The sequence below is a fragment of the Orcinus orca genome, unplaced genomic scaffold, assembly GCF_937001465.1.
Source record: "Orcinus orca unplaced genomic scaffold, mOrcOrc1.1 scaffold_34, whole genome shotgun sequence".
Classification (NCBI taxonomy): domain Eukaryota; kingdom Metazoa; phylum Chordata; class Mammalia; order Artiodactyla; family Delphinidae; genus Orcinus; species Orcinus orca.
Window position 1 is genome coordinate 26,534 of NW_026044061.1, and position 23,338 is coordinate 49,871.

Consider the following 23,338-nt stretch of genomic DNA (forward strand, 5'->3'; position numbering starts at 1 on the left):
TCACCCGTCCCCTAATCCTAGTCCGTACGCTGACACTCACCCGAGCCCTCACACGTACGCTCCCCCTAAAGCATCGTACTCTCACCTGGACCCTAAACCGTCCCCGTCCCCTAACCCTAACCCTAGCCCGAACCCTAACCCTAACCCTTCCCCGAAGCCTGACCCTCACCCGTCCCCTAATCCTAACCCGTACGCTGACACTCACCCGCGCCCTCACACGTACGCTCCCCCTAAAGCGTTGTCGTACCCTCACCTGGACCCTAAACCGTCCCCGTCCCCTAACCCTAACCCTAGCCCGAACCCTAACCCTAACACTTCCCCGAAGCCTGACCCTCACCCGTCCCCTAATCCTAACCCGTACGCTGACACTCACCCGCGCCCTCACACGTATACTCCCCCTAAAGCGTTGTCGTACCCTCACCTGGACCCTAAACCGTCCCCGTCCCCTAACCCTAACCCTAGCCCGAACCCTAACCCTAACCCTTCCCCGAAGCCTGACCCTCACCCGTCCCCTAATCCTAACCCGTACGCTGACACTCACCCGCGCCCTCACACGTATGCTCCCCCTAAAGCGTTGTCGTACCCTCACCTGGACTCTAAACCGTCCCCGTCCCCTAACCCTAACCCTAGCCCGAACCCTAACCCTAACCCTTCCCCGAAGCCTGACCCTCACCCGTCCCCTAATCCTACACCGTACGCTGACTCTCACCCGCGCCCTCACACGTACGCTCCCCCTAAAGTGTTGTCGTACCCTCACCTGGACCCTAAACCGTCCCCGTCCCCTAACCCTAACCCTAGCCCGAACCCTAACCCTAACCCCTCCCCGAAGCCTGACCCTCACCCGTCCCCTAAGCCTAACCCGTACGCTGACACTCACCCGCGCCCTCACACGTACGCTCCCCCTAAAGCGTTGTCGTACCCTCACCTGGACCCTAAACCGTCCCCGTCCCCTAACCCTAACCCTAGCCCGAACCCTAACCCTAACCCTTCCCCGAAGCCTGACCCTCACCCGTCCCCTAATCCTAACCCGTACGCTGACACTCACCCGCGCCCTCACACGTACGCTCCCCCTAAAGCGTTGTCGTACCCTCACCTGGACCCTAAACCGTCCCCGTCCCCTAACCCTAACCCTAGCCCGAACCCTAACCCTAACCCTTCCCCGAAGCCTGACCCTCACCCGTCCCCTAATCCTAACCCGTACGCTGACACTCACCCGCGCCCTCACACGTACGCTCCCCCTAAAGCGTTGTCGTACCCTCACCTGGACCCTAAACCGTCCCCGTCCCCTAACCCTAACCCTAGCCCGAACCCTAACCCTAACCCTTCCCCGAAGCCTGACGCTCACCCGTCCCCTAATCCTAACCCGTACGCTGACACTCACCCGCGCCCTCACACGTACGCTCCCCCTAAAGCATCGTACCATCACCTGGACCCTAAACCGTCCCCGTCCCCTAACCCTAACCCTAGCCCGAACCCTAACCCTAACCCTTCCCCGAAGCCTGACCCTCACCCGTCCCCTAATCCTAACCCGTACGCTGACACTCACCCGCGCCCTCACACGTACGCTCCCCCTAAAGCGTTGTCGTACCCTCACCTGGACCCTAAACCGTCCCCGTCCCCTAACCCTAACCCTAGCCCGAACCCTAACCCTAACCCTTCCCCGAAGCCTGACCCTCACCCGTCCCCTAATCCTAACCCGTACGCTGACACTCACCCGAGCCCTCACACGTACGCTCCCCCTAAAGCATCGTACCCTCACCTGGACCCTAAACCGTCCCCGTCCCCTAACCCTAACCCTAGCCCGAACCCTAACCCTAACCCTTCCCCGAAGCCTGACCCTCACCCGTCCCCTAATCCTAACCCGTACGCTGACACTCACCCGTGCCCTCACACGTACGCTCCCCCTAAAGCGTTGTCGTACCCTCACCTGGACCCTAAACCGTCCCCGTCCCCTAACCCTAACCCTAGCCCGAACCCTAACCCTAACCCTTCCCCGAAGCCTGACCCTCACCCGTCCCCTAATCCTAACCCGTACGCTGACACTCACCCGCGCCCTCACACGTACGCTCCCCCTAAAGCGTTGTCGTACCCTCACCTGGACCCTAAACCGTCCCCGTCCCCTAACCCTAACCCTAGCCCGAACCCTAACCCTAAACCTTCCCCGAAGCCTGACCCTCACCCGTCCCCTAATCCTAACCCGTACGCTGACACTCACCTGAGCCCTCACACGTACGCTCCCCCTAAAGCATCGTACCCTCACCTGGACCCTAAACCGTCCCCGTCCCCTAACCCTAACCCTAGCCCGAACCCTAACCCTAACCCTTCCCCGAAGCCTGACCCTCACCCGTCCCCTAATCCTAACCCGTACGCTGACACTCACCCGTACCCTCACACGTACGCTCCCCCTAAAGCGTTGTCGTACCCTCACCTGGACCCTAAACCGTCCCCGTCCCCTAACCCTAACCCTAGCCCGAACCCTAACCCTAACCCTTCCCCGAAGCCTGACGCTCACCCGTCCCCTAATCCTAACCCGTACGCTGACACTCACCCGCGCCCTCACACGTACGCTCCCCCTAAAGCATCGTACCATCACCTGGACCCTAAACCGTCCCCGTCCCCTAACCCTAACCCTAGCCCGAACCCTAACCCTAACCCTTCCCCGAAGCCTGACCCTCACCCGTCCCCTAATCCTAACCCGTACGCTGACACTCACCCGCGCCCTCACACGTACGCTCCCCCTAAAGCGTTGTCGTACCCTCACCTGGACCCTAAACCGTCCCCGTCCCCTAACCCTAACCCTAGCCCGAACCCTAACCCTAACCCTTCCCCGAAGCCTGACCCTCACCCGTCCCCTAATCCTAACCCGTACGCTGACACTCACCCGCGCCCTCACACGTACGCTCCCCCTAAAGCGTTGTCGTACCCTCACCTGGACCCTAAACCGTCCCCGTCCCCTAACCCTAACCCTAGCCCGAACCCTAACCCTAACCCTTCCCCGAAGCCTGACCCTCACCCGTCCCCTAATCCTAACCCGTACGCTGACACTCACCCGAGCCCTCACACGTACGCTCCCCCTAAAGCATCGTACCCTCACCTGGACCCTAAACCGTCCCCGTCCCCTAACCCTAACCCTAGCCCAAACCCTAACCCTAACCCTTCCCCGAAGCCTGACCCTCACCCGTCCCCTAATCCTAACCCGTACGCTGACACTCACCCGTGCCCTCACACGTACGCTCCCCCTAAAGCGTTGTCGTACCCTCACCTGGACCCTAAACCGTCCCCGTCCCCTAACCCTAACCCTAGCCCGAAACCTAAACCTAACCCTTCCCCGAAGCCTGACCCTCACCCGTCCCCTAATCCTAACCCGTACGCTGACACTCACCCGCGCCCTCACACGTACGCTCCCCCTAAAGCGTTGTCGTACCCTCACCTGGACCCTAAACCGTCCCCGTCCCCTAACCCTAACCCTAGCCCGAACCCTAACCCTAACCCTTCCGCGAAGCCTGACCCTCACCCGTCCCCTAATCCTAACCCGTACGCTGACACTCACCCGAGCCCTCACACGTACGCTCCCCCTAAAGCATCGTACCCTCACCTGGACCCTAAACCGTCCCCGTCCCCTAACCCTAACCCTAGCCCGAACCCTAACCCTAACCCTTCCCCGAAGCCTGACCCTCACCCGTCCCCTAATCCTAACCCGTACGCTGACACTCACCCGTGCCCTCACACGTACGCTACCCCTAAAGCGTTGTCGTACCCTCACCTGGACCCTAAACCGTCCCCGTCCCCTAACCCTAACCCTAGCCCGAACCCTAACCCTAACCCTTCCCCGAAGCCTGACCCTCACCCGTCCCCTAATCCTAACCCGTACGCTGACACTCACCCGCGCCCTCACACGTACGCTCCCCCTAAAGCGTTGTCGTACCCTCACCTGGACCCTAAACCGTCCCCGTCCCCTAACCCTAACCCTAGCCCGAACCCTAACCCTAACCCTTCCCCGAAGCCTGACCCTCACCCGTCCCCTAATCCTAAACCGTACGCTGACTCTCACCCGCGCCCTCACACGTACGCTCCCCCTAAAGCGTTGTCGTACCCTCACCTGGACCCTAAACCGTCCCCGTCCCCTAACCCTAACCCTAGCCCGAACCCTAACCCTAACCCCTCCCCGAAGCCTGACCCTCACCCGTCCCCTAAGCCTAACCCGTACGCTGACACTCACCCGCGCCCTCACACGTACGCTCCCCCTAAAGCGTTGTCGTACCCTCACCTGGACCCTAAACCGTCCCCGTCCCCTAACCCTAACCCTAGCCCGAACCCTAACCCTAACCCTTCCCCGAAGCCTGACCCTCACCCGTCCCCTAATCCTAACCCGTACGCTGACACTCACCCACGCCCTCACACGTACGCTCCCCCTAAAGCGTTGTCGTACCCTCACCTGGACCCTAAACCGTCCCCGTCCCCTAACCCTAACCCTAGCCCGAACCCTAACCCTAACCCTTCCCCGAAGCCTGACCCTCACCCGTCCCCTAATCCTAACCCGTACGCTGACACTCACCCGAGCCCTCACACGTACGCTCCCCCTAAAGCGTTGTCGTACCCTCACCTGGACCCTAAACCGTCCCCATCCCCTAACCCTAACCCTAGCCCGAACCCTAACCCTAACCCTTCCCCGAAGCCTGACGCTCACCCGTCCCCTAATCCTAACCCGTACGCTGACACTCACCCGCGCCCTCACACGTACGCTCCCCCTAAAGCGTTGTCGTACCCTCACCTGGACCCTAAACCGTCCCCGTCCCCTAACCCTAACCCTAGCCCGAACCCTAACCCTAACCCTTCCCCGAAGCCTGACCCTCAACCGTCCCCTAATCCTAACCCGTACGCTGACACTCACCCGCGCCCTCACACGTACGCTCCCCCTAAAGCGTTGTCGTACCCTCACCTGGACCCTAAACCGTCCCCGTCCCCTAACCCTAACCCTAGCCCGAACCCTAACCCTAACCCTTCCCCGAAGCCTGACCCTCAACCGTCCCCTAATCCTAACCCGTACGCTGACACTCACCCGCGCCCTCACACGTACGCTCCCCCTAAAGCGTTGTCGTACCCTCACCTGGACCCTAAACCGTCCCCGTCCCCTACCCCTAACCCTAGCCCGAACCCTAACCCTAACCATTCCCCGAAGCCTGACCCTCAGCCGTCCCCTAATCTTAACCCGTACGCTGACACTCACCCGCGCCCTCACACGTACGCTCCCCCTAAAGCGTTGTCGTACCCTCACCTGGACCCTAAACCGTCCCCGTCCCCTAACCCTAACCCTAGCCCGAACCCTAACCCTAATCCTTCCCCGAAGCCTGACCCTCAGCCGTCCCCTAATCCTAACCCGTACGCTGACACTCACCCGCGCCCTCACACGTACGCTCCCCCTAAAGCGTTGTCGTACCCTCACCTGGACCCTAAACCGTCCCCGTCCCCTAAGCCTAACCCTAGCCCGAACCCTAACCCTAACCCTTCCCCGAAGCCTGACCCTCACCCGTCCCCTATTCCTAACCCGTACGCTGACACTCACCCGCGCCCTCACACGTACGCTCCCCCTAAAGCGTTGTCGTACCCTCACCTGGACCCTAAACCGTCCCCGTCCCCTAACCCTAACCCTAGCCCGAACCCTAACCCTAACCCTTCCCCGAAGCCTGACCCTCACCCGTCCCCTAATCCTAACCCGTACGCTGACACTCACCCGCGCCCTCACACGTACGCTACCCCTAAAGCGTTGTCGTACCCTCACCTGGACCCTAAACCGTCCCCGTCCCCTAACCCTAACCCTAGCCCGAACCCTAACCCTAACCCTTCCCCGAAGCCTGACCCTCAGCCGTCCCCTAATCCTAACCCGTACGCTGACACTCACCCGCGCCCTCACACGTACGCTCCCCCTAAAGCGTTGTCGTACCCTCACCTGGACCCTAAACCGTCCCCGTCCCCTAACCCTAACCCTAGCCCGAACCCTAACACTAATCCTTCCCCGAAGCCTGACCCTCAGCCGTCCCCTAATCCTAACACGTACGCTGACACTCACCCGCGCCCTCACACGTACGCTCCCCCTAAAGTGTTGTCGTACCCTCACCTGGACCCTAAACCGTCCCCGTCCCCTAAACCTAACCCTAGCCCGAAACCTAAACCTAGCCCCTCCCCGAACCCTGACCCTCACCCGTCCCCTAATCCTAACCCGTACGCTGACACTCACCCGCGCCCTCACACGTACGCTCCCCCTAAAGCGTTGTCGTACCCTCACCTGGACCCTAAACCGTCCCCGTCCCCTAACCCTAACCCTAGCCCGAACCCTAACCCTAACCCTTCCCCGAAGCCTGACCCTCACACGTCCACTAATCCTAACCCGTACGCTGACACTCACCCACGCCCTCACACGTACGCTCCCCCTAAAGCGTTGTCGTACCCTCACCTGGACCCTAAACCGTCCCCGTCCCCTAACCCTAACCCTAGCCCGAACCCTAACCCTAACCCTTCCCCGAAGCCTGACCCTCAACCGTCCCCTAATCCTAACCCGTACGCTGACACTCACCCGCGCCCTCACACGTACGCTCCCCCTAAAGCGTTGTCGTACCCTCACCTGGACCCTAAACCGTCCCCGTCCCCTAACCCTAACCCTAGCCCGAACCCTAACACTAACCCTTCCCCGAAACCTGACCCTCACCCGTCCCCTAATCCTAACCCGTACGTTGACACTCACCCGCGCCCTCACACGTATGCTCCCCCTAAAGCGTTGTCGTACCCTCTCCTGGACCCTAAACCGTCCCCGTCCCCTAACCCTAACCCTAGCCCGAACCCTAACCCTAACCCTTCCCCGAAGCCTGACCCTCACCCGTCCCCTAATCCTAACCCGTACGTTGACACTCTCCCGCGCCCTCACACGTACGCTCCCCCTAAAGCGTTGTCGTACCCTCACCTGGACCCTAAACCGTCCCCGTCCCCTAACCCTAACCCTAGCCCGAACCCTAACCCTAACCCTTCCCCGAAGCCTGACCCTCACCCGTCCCCTAATCCTAACCCGTACGCTGACACTCACCCGCGCCCTCACACGTACGCTCCCCCTAAAGCGTTGTCGTACCCTCACCTGGACCCTAAACCGTCCCCGTCCCCTAACCCTAACCCTAGCCCGAACCCTAACCCTAACACTTCCCAGAAGCCTGACCCTCACCCGTCCCCTAATCCTAACCCGTACGCTGACACTCACCTGCGCCCTCACACGTACTCTCCCCGAAAAGAGTTGTCGTACCTTCACCTGGACCCTAAACCTTCGCCGTCCCCTAACCCTAACCCTAGCCCGAACCCTAACCCTAACCCTTCCCCGAAGCCTGACCCTCACCCGTCCCCTAATCCTAACCCGTACGCTGACACTCACCCACGCCCTCACACGTACGCTCCCCCTAAAGCGTTGTCGTACCCTCACCTGTACCCTAAACCGTCCCCGTCCCCTAAGCGTAACCCTAGCCCGAACCCTAACCCTAACACTTCCCCGAAGCCTGACCCTCATCCGTCCCCTAATCCTAACCCTTACGCTGACACTCACCCGCGCCCTCACACGTACGCTCCCCCTAAAGCGTTGTCGTACCCTCACCTGGACCCTAAACCGTCCCCATCCCCTAACCCTAACCCTAGCCCGAACCCTAACCCTAACCCTTCCCCGAAGCCTGACCCTCACCAGTCCCCTAATCCTAAACCGTACGCTGACACTCACCCGCGCCCTCACACGTACGCTCCCCCTAAAGCGTTGTCGTACCCTCACCTGGACCCTAAACCGTCCCCGTCCCCTAACCCTAACCCTAGCCCGAACCCTAACCCTAACCCTTCCCCGAAGCCTGACCCTCACCCGTCCCCTAATCCTAAACCGTACGCTGACACTCACCCGCACCCTCACAGGTACGCTCCCCCTAAAGCGTTGTCGTACCCTCACCTGGACCCTAAACCGTCCCCTTTCCCTAACCCTAACCCTAGCCCGAACCCTAACCCTTCCCCGAAGCCTGACCCTCACCCGTCCCCTAATCCTAACCCGTACGCTGACACTCACCCGCGCCCTCACACGTACGCCCCCTAAAGCGTTGTCGTACCCTCACCTGGACCCTAAACCGTCCCCGTCCCCTAACCCTAACCCTAGCCCGAACCCTAACCCTAACCCTTCCCCGAAGCCTGACCCTCACACGTCCCCTAATCCTAACCCGTACGCTGACACTCACCCGCGCCCTCACACGTACGCTCCCCCTAAAGCGTTGTCGTACCTTCACCTGGACCCTAAACCGGCCCCGTCCCCTAACCCTAACCCTAGCCCAAACCCTAACCCTAACACTTCCCCAAAGCCTGACCCTCACCCGTCCCCTAATCCTAACCCGTACGCTGACACTCACCCGCGCCCTCACACGTACGCTGCCCCTAAAGCGTTGCAGTACCCTCACCTGGACCCTAAACCGTCCCCGTCCCCCAACCCTAACCCTAGCCCGAACCCTAACCCTAACCCTTCCCCGAAGCCTGACCCTCACCCGTCCCCTAATCCTAAACCGTACGCTGACACTCACCCACGCCCTCACACGTACGCTCCCCCTAAAGCGTTGTCGTACCCTCACCTGGACCCTAAACCGTCCCCGTCCCCTAACCCTAATCCTAGCCCGAACCCTAACCCTAACCCTTCCCCGAAGCCTGACCCTCACCCGTCCCCTAATCCTAACCCGTACGCTGACACTCACCCGCGCCCTCACACGTTCGCTCCCCCTAAAGCGTTGTCGTACCCTCACCTGGACCCTAAACCGTCCCCGTCCCGTAACCCTAACCCTAGCCCGAACCCTAACCCTAACACTTCCCCGAAGCCTGACCCTCACCCGTCTCCTAATCCTAACCCGTACGCTGACACTCACCCACGCCCTCACACGTACGCTCCCCCTAAAGCGTTGTCGTACCCTCACCTGGACCCTAAACCGTCCCCGTCCCCTAACCCTAACCCTAGCCCGAACCCTAACCCTAACCCTTCCCCGAAGCCTGACCCTCACCCGTCCCCTAATCCTAACCCGTACGCTGACACTCACCCGTGCCCTCACACGTACGCTCCCCCTAAAGCGTTGTCGTACCCTCACCTGGACCCTAAACCGTCCCCGTCCCCTAACCCTAACCCTAGCCCGAACCCTAACCCTAACCCTTCCCCGAAGCCTGACCCTCACCCGTCCCCTAATCCTAACCCGTACGCTGACACTCACCCGAGCCCTCACACGTACGCTCCCCCTAAAGCGTTATCGTACCCTCACCTGGACCCTAAACCGTCGCCGTCCCCTAACCCTAACCCTAGCCCGAACCCTAACCCTAACCCTTCCCCGAAGCCTGACCCTCACCCGTCCCCTAATCCTAACCCGTACGCTGACACTCACCCACGCCCTCACATGTACGCTCCCCCTAAAGCGTTGTCGTACCCTCACCTGTACCCTAAACCGTCCCCGTCCCCTAAGCGTAACCCTAGCCCGAACCCTAACCCTAACACTTCCCCGAAGCCTGACCCTCACCCGTCCCCTAATCCTAACCCGTACGCTGACACTCACCTGCGCCCTCACACATACGCTCCCCCTAAAGCGTTGTCGTACCCTCACCTGGACCCTAAACCGTCCCCGTCCCCTAACCCTAACCCTAGCCCGAACCCTAAGCCTAACCCTTCCCCGAAGCCTGACCCTCAACCGTCCCCTAATCCTAACCCGTACGCTGACACTCACCCACGCCCTCACACGTACGCTCCCCCTAAAGCGTTGTCGTACCGTCACCTGGACCCTAAACCGTCCCCGTCCCCTAACCCTAATCCTAGCCCGAACCCTAACCCTAACACTTCCCCGAAGCCTGACCCTCATCCGTCCCCTAATCCTAACCCGTACGCTGACACTCACCCGCGCCCTCACACGTACGCTCCCCCTAAAGCGTTGTCGTACCCTCACCTGGACCCTAAACCGTCCCCATCCCCTAACCCTAACCCTAGCCCGAACCCTAACCCTAACCCTTCCCCGAAGCCTGACCCTCACCAGTCCCCTAATCCTAAACCGTACGCTGACACTCACCCGCGCCCTCACACGTACGCTCCCCCTAAAGCGTTGTCGTACCCTCACCTGGACCCTAAACCGTCCCCGTCCCCTAACCCTAACCCTAGCCCGAACCCTAACCCTAACCCTTCCCCGAAGCCTGACCCTCACCCGTCCCCTAATCCTAAACCGTACGCTGACACTCACCCGCACCCTCACAGGTACGCTCCCCCTAAAGCGTTGTCGTACCCTCACCTGGACCCTAAACCGTCCCCTTTCCCTAACCCTAACCCTAGCCCGAACCCTAACCCTTCCCCGAAGCCTGACCCTCACCCGTCCCCTAATCCTAACCCGTACGCTGACACTCACCCGCGCCCTCACACGTACGCCCCCTAAAGCGTTGTCGTACCCTCACCTGGACCCTAAACCGTCCCCGTCCCCTAACCCTAACCCTAGCCCGAACCCTAACCCTAACCCTTCCCCGAAGCCTGACCCTCACACGTCCCCTAATCCTAACCCGTACGCTGACACTCACCCGCGCCCTCACACGTACGCTCCCCCTAAAGCGTTGTCGTACCTTCACCTGGACCCTAAACCGTCCCCGTCCCCTAACCCTAACCCTAGCCCAAACCCTAACCCTAACACTTCCCCAAAGCCTGACCCTCACCCGTCCCCTAATCCTAACCCGTACGCTGACACTCACCCGCGCCCTCACACGTACGCTGCCCCTAAAGCGTTGCAGTACCCTCACCTGGACCCTAAACCGTCCCCGTCCCCCAACACTAACCCTAGACCGAACCCTAACCCTAACCCTTCCCCGAAGCCTGACCCTCACCCGTCCCCTAATCCTAAGCCGTACGCTGACACTCACCCGCGCCCTCACACGTACGCTCCCCCTAAAGCGTTGTCGTACCCTCACCTGGACCCTAAACCTTCCCCGTCCCCTAACCCTAACCCTAGCCCGAACCCTAACCCTAACCCTTCCCAGAAGCCTAACACTCACCCGTCCCCTAATCCTAACCCGTACGCTGACACTCACCCGCGCCCTCACACGTACGCTCCCCCTAAAGCGTTGTCGTACCCTCACCTGGACCCTAAACCGTCCCCGTCCCCTAACCCTAACCCTAGCCCGAACCCTAACCCTAACCCTTCCCCGAAGCCTGACCCTCACCCGTCCCCTAATCCTAACCCGTACGCTGACACTCACCCGCGCCCTCACACGTACGCCCCACCAAAGCGTTGTCGTACCCTCACCTGGACCCTAAACTGTCCCCGTCCCCTAACCCTAACCCTAGCCCGAACCCTAACCCTAACACTTCCCCGAAGCCTGACCCTCACCCGTCCCCTAATCCTAACCCAAACGCTGACACTCACCCGCGCCCTCACACGTACTCTCCCCCTAAAGCGTTGTCGTACCTTCACCTGGACCCTAAACCGTCGCCGTCCCCTAACCCTAACCCTAGCCCGAACCCTAACCCTAACCCTTCCCCGAAGCCTGACCCTCACCCGTCCCCTAATCCTAACCCATACACTGACACTCACCCACGCCCTCACACGTACGCTCCCCCTAAAGCGTTGTCGTACCCTCACCTGTACCCTAAACCGTCCCCGTCCCCTAAGCGTAACCCTAGCCCGAACCCTAACCCTAACACTTCCCCGAAGCCTGACCCTCACCCGTCCCCTAATCCTAACCCGTACGCTGACACTCACCCACGCCCTCACACGTACGCTCCCCCTAAAGCGTTGTCGTACCCTCACCTGGACCCTAAACCGTCCCCGTCCCCTAACCCTAATCCTAGCCCGAACCCTAACCCTAACCCTTCCCCGAAGCCTGACCCTCACCCGTCCCCTAATCCTAACCCGTACGCTGACACTCACCCGCGCCCTCACACGTACGCTCCCCCTAAAGCGTTGTCGTACCCTCACCTGGACCCTAAACCGTCCCCGTCCCGTAACCCTAACCCTAGCCCGAACCCTAACCCTAACACTTCCCCGAAGCCTGACCCTCACCCGTCTCCTAATCCTAACCCGTACGCTGACACTCACCCACGCCCTCACACGTACGCTCCCCCTAAAGCGTTGTCGTACCCTCACCTGGACCCTAAACCGTCCCCGTCCCCTAACCCTAACCCTAGCCCGAACCCTAACCCTAACCCTTCCCCGAAGCCTGACCCTCACCCGTCCCCTAATCCTAACCCGTACGCTGACACTCACCCGCGCCCTCACACGTACGCTCCCCCTAAAGCGTTGTCGTACCCTCACCTGGACCCTAAACCGTCCCCGTCCCCTAACCCTAACCCTAGCCCGAACCCTAACCCTAACCCTTCCCCGAAGCCTGACCCTCACCCGTCCCCTAATCCTAACCCGTACGCTGACACTCACCCGAGCCCTCACACGTACGCTCCCCCTAAAGCGTTATCGTACCCTCACCTGGACCCTAAACCGTCGCCGTCCCCTAACCCTAACCCTAGCCCGAACCCTAACCCTAACCCTTCCCCGAAGCCTGACCCTCACCCGTCCCCTAATCCTAACCCGTACGCCGACACTCACCCACGCCCTCACACGTACGCTCCCCCTAAAGCGTTGTCGTACCCTCACCTGTACCCTAAACCGTCCCCGTCCCCTAAGCGTAACCCTAGCCCGAACCCTAACCCTAACACTTCCCCGAAGCCTGACCCTCACCCGTCCCCTAATCCTAACCCGTACGCTGACACTCACCCGCGCCCTCACACATACGCTCCCCCTAAAGCGTTGTCGTACCCTCACCTGGACCCTAAACCGTCCCCGTCCCCTAACCCTAACCCTAGCCCGAACCCTAAGCCTAACCCTTCCCCGAAGCCTGACCCTCACCCGTCCCCTAATCCTAACCCGTACGCTGACACTCACCCACGCCCTCACACGTACGCTCCCCCTAAAGCGTTGTCGTACCCTCACCTGGACCCTAAACCGTCCCCGTCCCCTAACCCTAATCCTAGCCCGAAACCTAACCCTAAACCTTCCCCGAAGCCTGACCCTCACCCGTCCCCTAATCCTAACCCGTACGCTGACACTCACCTGCGCCCTCACACGTACGCTCCCCCTAAAGCGTTGTCGTACCCTCACCTGGACCCTAAACCGTCCCCGTCCCCTAACCCTAACCCTAGCCCGAACCCTAACCCTAACACTTCCCCGAAGCCTGACCCTCACCCGTCTCCTAATCCTAACCCGTACGCTGACACTCACCCACGCCCTCACACGTACGCTCCCCCTAAAGCGTCTTCGTACCCTCACCTGGACCCTAAACCGTCCCCGTCCCCTAACCCTAACCCTAGCCCGAACCCTAACCCTAACCCTTCACCGAAGCCTGACACTCACCCGTCCCCTAATACTAACCCGTACGCTGACACTCACCCGCGCCCTCACACGTACGCTCCCCCTAAAGCGTTGTCGTACCCTCACCTGGACCCTAAACCGTCCCCGTCCCCTAACCCTAACCCTAGCCCGAACCCTAACCCTAACCCTTCCCCGAAGCCTGACCCTCACCCGTCCCCTAATCCTAACCCGTACGCTGACACTCACCCACGCCCTCACACGTACGCTCCCCCTAAAGCGTTGTCGTACCCTCACCTGGACCCTAAACCGTCCCCGTCCCCTAACCCTAACCCTAGCCCGAACCCTAACCCTAACCCTTCCCCGAAGATTGACCCTCACCCGTCCCCTATTCCTAACCAGTACGCTGACACTCACCCGCGCCCTCACACGTACGCTCCCCCTAAAGCGTTCTCGTACCCTCACCTGGACCCTAAACCGTCCCCGTCCCCTAACCCTAACCCTAGCCCGAACCATAATTCTAACCCTTCCCCGAAGCCTGACCCTCACCCGTCCCCTAATCCTAACCCGTACGCTGACACTCAACCGCACCCTCACACGTACGCTCCCCCTAAAGCGTTGTCGTACACTCACCTGGACCCTAAACCGTCCCCGTCCCCTATCCCTAACCCTAGCCCGAACCCTAACCCTAACCCTTCCCCGAAGCCTGACCCTCACCCGTCCCCTAATCCTAACCCGTACGCTGACACCCACCCGCGCCCTCACACGTACGCTCCCCTAAAGCGTTGTCGTACCCTCACCTGGACCCTAAACCGTCCCCGTCCCCTAACCCTAACCCTAGCCCGAAACCTAACCCTAATCCTTCCCCGAAGCCTGACCCTCACCCGTCCCCTAATCCTAACCCGTACGCTGACACTCACCCGCTACCTCACACGTACGCTCCCCCTAAAGCGTTGTCGTACCCTCACCTGGACCCTAAACCGTCCCTGTCCCCTAACCCTAACCCTAGCCCGAACCCTAACCCTAACACTTCCCCGAAGCCTGACCGTCACCCGTCCCCTAATCCTAACCCGTACGCTGACACTCACCCGCGCCCTCACACGTACGCTCCCCCTAAAGCGTTGTCATACCCTCACCTGGACCCTAAACCGTCCCCGTCCCAGTCCCCTAACCCTAGCCCGAACCCTAACCATAACCCTTCCCCGAAGCCTGATCCTCACCCGTCCCCTAATCCTAACCCGTACGCTGACACTCACCCGCGCCCTCACACGTACGCTCCCCTCAAAGCGTTGTCGTACCCTCACCTGGACCCTAAACCGTCCCCGTCCCCTAACCCTAAACCTAGCCCGAACCCTAACCCTAACCCTTCCCCGAAGCCTGACCCTCACCCGTCCCCTAATCCTAAGCCGTACGCTGACACTCACCCGCGCCCTCACACGTACCTCCCCCCAAAGCGTTGTCGTACCTTCACCTGGACCCTAAAGCGTCCCCGTCCCCTAACCCTAACCCTAGCCCGAACCCTAACCCTAACCCTTCCCCGAAGCCTGACCCTCACCCGTCCCCTAATCCTAACCCGTACGCTGACCCTCACCTGCGCCCTCACACGTACGCTCCCCCCAAAGCGTTGTCGTACCCTCACCTGGACCCTAAACCGTCCCCGTCCCCTAACCCTAACCCTAGCCCGAACCCTAACCCTAACCCTTCCCCGAAGCCTGACCCTCACCCGTCCCCTAATCCTAACCCGTATGCTGACACTCACCCGCGCCCTCACACGTACGCTCCCCCTAAAGCGTTGTCGTACCCTCACCTGGACCCTAAACCGTCCCCTTCCCCTAACCCTAACCGTAGCCCGAACACTAACCCTAACTCTTCTCCGATGCCTGACCCTCACCCGTCCCCTAATCCTAACACATACGCTGACACTCACCCGTGCCCTCACAAGTAAGCTCCCCCCAAAGCGTTGTCGTATCCTCACCTGGACCCTAAACCGTCCCCGTCCCCTAACCCTAACCCTAGGCCGAACCCTAACCCTAACCCTTCCCCGAAGCCTGACCCTCACCCGTCCCCTAATCCTAAACCGTACGCTGACACTCACCCGCGCCCTCACACGTACGCTCCCACTAAAGCGTTGTCATACCCTCACCTGGACCCTAAACCGTCCCCGTCCCCTAACCCTAACCCTAGCCCGAACCCTAACCCTAACCCTTCCCCGAAGCCTGACCCTCACCCGTCCCCTAATCCTAACCCGTACGCTGACACTCACCCGCGCCCTCACACGTACGCTCCCCCCTAAGCATTGTCGTACCCTCACCTGGACCCTAAACCGTACCCGTCCCCTAACCCTAACCCTAGCCCGAACCCTAACCCTAACCCTTCCCCGAAACCTGACCCTCACCCGTCCCCTAATCCTAACCCGTACGCTGACACTCACCCGCGCCCTCACACGTACGCTCCCCCCAAAGCGTTGTCGTACCCTCACCTGGACCCTAAACCGTCCCCGTCCCCTAACCCTAACCCTAGCCCGAACCCTAACCCTAACCCTTCCCCGAAGCCTGACGCTCACCCGTCCCGTAATCCTAACCCGTACGCTGACACTCACCCGCGCCCTCACACGTACGCTCCCCCTAAAGCGTTGTCGTACCCTCACCTGGACCCTAAACCGTCCCAGTCCCCTAACCCTAACCCTAGCCCGAACCCTAACCCTAACCCTTCCCCGAAGCCTGACCCTCACCCGTCCCCTAATCCTAACCCGTACGCTGACACTCACCCGCGCCCTCACACGTACGCCCCCCCTAAAGCCTTGTCGTACCCTCACCTGGACCCTAAACCGTCCCCGTCCCCTAACCCTAACCCTAGCCTGAACCCTAACCCTAACCCTTCCCCGAAGCCTGACACTCACCCGTCCCCTAATCCTAACCCGTACGCTGACACTCACCCGCGCCCTCACACGTACGCTCCCCCTAAAGCGTTGCAGTACCCTCACCTGGACCCTAAACCGTCCCCGTCCCCTAACCCTAACCCTAGACCGAACCCTAACCCTAACACTTCCCCGAAGCCTGACCCTCACCCGTCCCCTAATCCTAACCCATACGCTGACAGTCACCCACGCCCTCACACGTATGATCCCCCTAAAGCGTTGTCGTACCCTCACCTGGACCCTAAACCGTCCCCGTCCCCTAACCCTAACCCTAGCCCGAACCCTAACCCTAACCCTTCCCCGAAGCCTGACCCTCACCCGTCCCCTAATCCTAACCCGTACGCTGACACTCACCCGCGCCCTCACACGTACGCTCCCCCTAAAGCGTTGTCGTACCCTCACCTGGACCCTAAACCGTCCCCGTCTCCTAACCCTAACCCTAGCCCGAACCCTAACCCTAACCCTTCCCAGAAGCCTAACACTCACCCGTCCCCTAATCCTAACCCGTACGCTGACACTCACCCGCGCCCTCACACGTACGCTCCCCCTAAAGCGTTGTCGTACCATCACCTGGACCCTAAACCGTCCCCGTCCCCTAACCCTAACCCTACCCAAACCCTAACCCTAACCCTTCCCCGAAGCCTGACCCTCACCCGTCCGCTAATCCTAACCCGTACGCTGACACTCACCCGCGCCCTCACACGTACGCCCCACCAAAGCGTTGTCGTACCCTCACCTGGACCCTAAACCGTCCCCGTCCCCTAACCCTAACCCTATCCCGAACCCTAACCCTAAAACTTCCCCGAAGCCTGACCCTCACCCGTCCCCTAATCCTAACCCGTACGCTGACACTCACCCGCGCCCTCACACGTACGCTCCCCCTAAAGCGTTGTCGTACCTTCACCTGGACCCTAAACCGTCGCCGTCCCCTAACCCTAACCCTAGCTCGAACCCTAACCCTAACCCTTCCCCGAAGCCTGACCCTCACCCGTCCCATAATCCTAACCCATACGCTGACACTCACCCACGCCCTCACACGTACGCTCCCCCTAAAGCGTTGTCGTACCCTCACCTGTACCCTAAACCGTCCCCGTCCCCTAAGCGTAACCCTAGCCCGAACCCTAACCCTAACACTTCCCCGAAGCCTGACCCTCACCCGTCCCCTAATCCTAACCCGTACGCTGACACTCACCCGCGCCCTCACACATACGCTCCCCCTAAAGCGTTGTCGTACCCTCACCTGGACCCTAAACCGTCCCTGTCCCCTAACCCTAACCCTAGCCCGAACCCTAACCCCAACACTTCCCCGAAGCCTGACCCTCAACCGTCCCCTAATCCTAACCCGTACGCTGACACTCATCCACGCCCTCACACGTACGCTCCCCCTAAAGCGTTGTCGTACCATCACCTGGACCCTAAACCGTCCCCGTCCCCTAACCCTAACCCTAGCCCGAACCCTAACCCTAACACTTCCCCGAAGCCTGACCCTCACCCGTCTCCTAATCCTAACCCGTACGCTGACACTCACCCACGCCCTCACACGTACGCTCCCCCTAAAGCGTTGTCGTACCCTCACCTGGACCCTAAACCGTCCCCGTCCCCTAACCCTAACCCTAGCCCGAACCCTAACCCTAACCCTTCCCCGAAGCCTGACCCTCACCCGTCCCCTAATCCTAACCCGTACGCTGACACTCACCCGAGCCCTCACACGTACGATCCCCCTAAAGCGTTATCGTACCCTCACCTGAACCCTAAACCGTCCCCGTCCCCTAACCCTAACCCTAGCCCGAACCCTAACCCTAACCCTTCCCCGAAGCCTGACGCTCACCCGTCCCCTAATCCTAACCCGTACGCTGACACTCACCTGCGCCCTCACACGTACGCTCCCCCTAAAGCGTTGTCGTACACTCACCTGGACCCTAAACCGTCCCCGTCCCCTAACCCTAACCCTAGCCCGAACCATAATCCTAACCCTTCCCCGAAGCCTGACCCTCACCCGTCCCCTAATCCTAACCCGTACGCTGACACTCAACCGCACCCTCACACGTACGCTCCCCCTAAAGCATTGTCGTACACTCACCTGGACCCTAAACCGTCCCCGTCCCCTATCCCTAACCCTAGCCCGAACCCTAACCCTAACCCTTCCCCGAAGCCTGACCCTCACCCGTCCCCTAATCCTAACCCGTACGCTGACACTCACCCGCGCCCTCACACGTACGCTCCCCCTAAAGCGTTGTCGTACCCTCACCTGGACCCTAAACCGTCCCCGTCCCCTAACCCTAACCCTAGCCCGAAACCTAACCCTAATCCTTCCCCGAAGCCTGACCCTCACCCGTCCCCTAATCCTAACCCGTACGCTGACACTCAACCGCTCCCTCACACGTACGCTCCCCCTAAAGCGTTGTCGTACCCTCACCTGGACCCTAAACCATCCCCGTCCCCTAACCCTAACCCTAGCCCGAACCCTAACCCTAACTCTTCCCCGATGCCTGACCCTCACCCGTCCCCTAATCCTAACACATACGCTGACACTCACCCGTGCCCTCACAAGTACGCTCCCCCCAAAGCGTTGTCGTATCCTCACCTGGACCCTAAACCGTCCCCGTCCCCTAACCCTAACCCTAGCCCGAACCCTAACCCTAACACTTCCCCGAAGCCTGACCCTCACCCGTCCCCTAATCCTAACCCGTATGCTGACACTCACCCACGCCCTCACACGTACGCTCCCCCTAAAGCGTTGTCGTACCCTCACCTGGATCCTAAACCGTCCCCGTCCCCTAACCCTAACCCTAGCCCGAACCCTAACCCTAACCATTCCCCGAAGCCTGACCCTCACCCGTCCGCTAATCCTAACCCGTATGCTGACAGTCACCCGCGCCCTCACACGTACGCTCCCCCTAAAGCGTTGTCGTACCCTCACCTGGACCCTAAACCGTCCCCGTCCCCTAACCCTAAACCTAGCCCGAACCCTAACCCTAACACTTCCCCGAAGCCTGACCCTCACCCGTCCCCTAATCCTAACCCATACGCTGACACTCACCCACGCCCTCACACGTATGATCCCCCTAAAGCGTTGTCGTACCCTCACCTGGACCCTAAACCGTCCCCGTCCCCTAACCCTAATCCTAGCCCGAACCCTAACCCTAACCCTTCCCCGAAGCCTGACCCTCACCCGTCCCCTAATCCTAACCCGTACGCTGACACTCACCCGCGCCCTCACACGTACGCTCCCCCTAAAGCGTTGTCGTACCCTAACCTGGACCCTAAACCGTCCCCGTCCCCTAACCCTAACCCTAGCTCGAACCCTAACCCTAACCCTTCCCAGAAGCCTAACACTCACCCGTCCCCTAATCCTAACCCGTACGCTGACACTCACCCGCGCCCTCACACGTACGCTCCCCCTAAAGCGTTGTCGTACCATCACCTGGACCCTAAACCGTCCCCGTCCCCTAACCCTAACCCTACCCAAACCCTAACCCTAACCCTTCCCCGAAGCCTGACCCTCACCCGTCCCCTAATCCTAACCCGTACGCTGACACTCACCCGCGCCCTCACACGTACGCCCCACCAAAGCGTTGTCGTACCCTCACCTGGACCCTAAACCGTCCCCGTCCCCTAACCCTAACCCTATCCCGAACCCTAACCCTAAAACTTCCCCGAAGCCTGACCCTCACCCGTCCCCTAATCCTAACCCGTACGCTGACACTCACCCGCGCCCTCACACGTACGCTCCCCCCAAAACATTGTCGTACCCTCACCTGGACCATAAGCCGTCCTCATCCCCTAACCCTAACCCTAGCCCGAACCCTAACCCTAACCCTTCCCCGAAACCTGACCCTCACCCGTCCCATAATCCTAACCCGTACGCTGACACTCACCCGCGCCCTCGCACGTACGCTCCCCCCAAATTGTTGTCGTACCCTCACCTGGACCCTAAACCGTCCCCGTCCCCTAACCCTAACCCTAGCCCGAACCCTAACCCTAACCCTTCCCCGAAGCCTGACCCTAACCCGTCCCCTAATCCTAACCCGTACGCTGACACTCACCCGCGCCCTCGCACGTACGCTCCCCCTAAAGTGTTGTCGTACCCTCACCTGCCCCCTAAACCGTCCACGTCCCCTAACCCTAACCCTAGCCCGAACCCTAACCCTAACCCTTCCCCGAAGCCTGACCCTCACCCGTCCCCTAATCCTAACCCGTACGCTGACACTCACCCGCGCCCTCACACGTACGCTCGCCCTAAAGCGTTGTCGTACCCTCACCTGGACCCTAAACCGTCCCCGTCCCCTAACCCTAACCCTAGCCCGAACTCTAACCCTAACTCTTCCCCGAAGCCTGACCCTCACCCGTCCTCTAATCCTAACCCGTACGCTGACACTCACCCACGCCCTCACATGTACGCTCCCCCTAAAGCGTTGTCGTACCCTCACCTGGACCCCAAACCGACCCCGTCCCCTAACCCTAACCCTAGCCCGAACCCTAACCCTATCCCTTCCCCGAAGCCTGACCCTCACCCGTCCCCTAATCCTAACCCGTATGCTGACACTCACCCGCGCCCTCACACGTGCGCTCCCCCTCAAGCGTTGTCGTACCCTCACCTGGACCCTAAACCGTCCCCGTCCCCTAACCCTAACCCTAGCCTGAACCCTAACCCTAACCCTTCCCCGAAGCCTGACCCTCACCCGTCCCCTAATCCTAACCCGTACGCTGACACTCACCCGCGCCCTCACACGTACGCTCCCCCTAAAGCGTTGTCGTACCCTCACTTGGACCCTAAACCATCCCTGTCCCCTAACACTAGCCTGAACCCTAACCCTAACTCTTCCCCGAAGCCTTACCTTCACCCGTCCCCTAATCCTAACCTGTACGCTAACACTAACCCGCACCCTCACACGTACGCTCCCCCTAAAGCGTTGTCGTACCCTCACCTGGAACCTAAACCGTCTCACTCCCCTAACCCTCACCTTAGCCCGAACCCTAACCCTAACACTTCCGCGAAGCCTGACGCTTACCCGTCCCCTAATCCTAATCAGTACGCTAACACTAACCCGCGCCCTCACACGTACACTCCCCCTAAAACGTTGTCGAACCCTCACCTGGACCCTGAACCGTCCCCGTCCCCTAACCCTAAGCCTAGCCCGAACCCTAATGCTATCCTTTCCCCGAAGCCTGACCGTCACCCGTCCCCGAATCCTAACACGAACGGTAACACTAACCCGCACCCTCACACATACGCTCCCACTAAAGCGTTGTCGTACCCTCACCTGGACCCTAAACCGTCCCCGTCCCCTAACCCTAACCCTAGCCCGAACCCTAAACCTAACCCTTCCCCGAAGCCTGACACTCACCAGTCCCGTAATCCTAACCCGTACGCTAACACTAACACGCGACCTCACATGTACGCTCCCCCTAAGGCGTTGTCGTACACTCACCTGGACCCTACACCGTCCCCGTACCCTAACCCTAATCCTAGCCCGAACCCTAACCCTAACCCTTCCCCGAAGCCTGACCCTCACCCGACCCCTAATCCTAACCCGTACGCTGACACTCACCCGCGCCCTCACACGTACGCTCCCCCCAAAGCGTTGTCGTACCCTCACCTGGACCCTAAACCGTCCCCGTCCCCTAACCCTAACCCTAGCCCGAACCCTAACCCTAACCCTTCCCCGAAGCCTGACCCTCAGCCGTCCCCTAAACCTAACCCGTACGCTGACACTCACCCGCGCCCTCACACGTACGCTCCCCCTAAAGCGTTGTCGTACCCTCACCTGGACCCTAAGCCGTCCCTGTCCCCTAACCCTAACCCTAGCCCGAACCCTAACCCTAACCCTTCCCCGAAGCCTGACCCTCACCCGTCCCCTAATCCTAACCCGTACGCTGACACTCACCCGCGCCCTCACACGTATGCTCCCCCTAAAGCGTTGTCGTACCCTCACCTGGACCCTAAACCGTCCCCGTCCCCTAACCCTAACCCTAGCCCGAACCCTAACCCTAACCCTTCCCCGAAGCCTGACCCTCACCCGTCCCCTAATCCTAACCCGTACGCTGACACTCACCCGCGCCCTCACACGTACGCTCCCCCTAAAGCGTTGTCGTACCCTCACCTGGACCCTAAACCGTCCCCGTCCCCTAACCCTAACCCTAGCCCGAACCCTAACCCTAACCCTTCCCCGAAGCCTGACCCTCACCCGTCCCCTAATCCTAACCCGTACGCTGACACTCACCCGCGCACTCACACGTACGCTCCCCTTAAAGCGTTGTCGTACCCTCACCTGGACTCTAAACCGTCCCCGTCCCCTAACCCTAACACTAGCCCGAAGCTTAACCCTAACCCTTCCCCGAAGCCTGACACTCACCCGTCCCCTAATCCTAACCCATACGCTGACACTCACCCGCGCCCTCACACGTACGCTCCCCCTAAAGCATTGTCGTACCCTCACCTGGACCCTAAACCGTCCCCGTCCCCTAACCCTAACCCTAGCCCGAACCCTAACCCTAACCCTTCCCCGAAGCCTGACCCTCACCCGTCCCCTAATCCTAACCCGTACGCTGACACTCACCCGCGCCCTCACACGTACGCTCCCCCTAAAGCGTTGTCGTACCCTCACCTGGACCCTAAACCGTCCCCATCCCCTAACCCTAACCCTAGCCCGAACCCTAAACCTAACCCTTCCCCGAAGCCTGACCCTCACCCGTCCCCTAATCCTAACCCGTACGCTGACACTCACCCGCGCCCTCACACGTACGCTCCCCCTAAAGCGTTGTCGTACCCTCACCTGGACCCTAAACCGTCCCCGTCCCCTAACCCTAACCCTAGCCCGAACCCTAACCCTAACCCTTCCCCGAAGCCTGACCCTCACCCGTCCCCTAATCCTAACCCGTACGCTGACACTCACCCGCGCCCTCGCACGTACGCTCCCCCTAAAGCGTTGTCGTACCCTCACCTGGACCCTAAACCGTCCCCGTCCCCTAACCCTAACCCTAGCCCGAACCCTAAACCTAACCCTTCCCCGAAGCCTGACCCTCACCCGTCCCCTAATCCTAACCCGTACGCTGACAC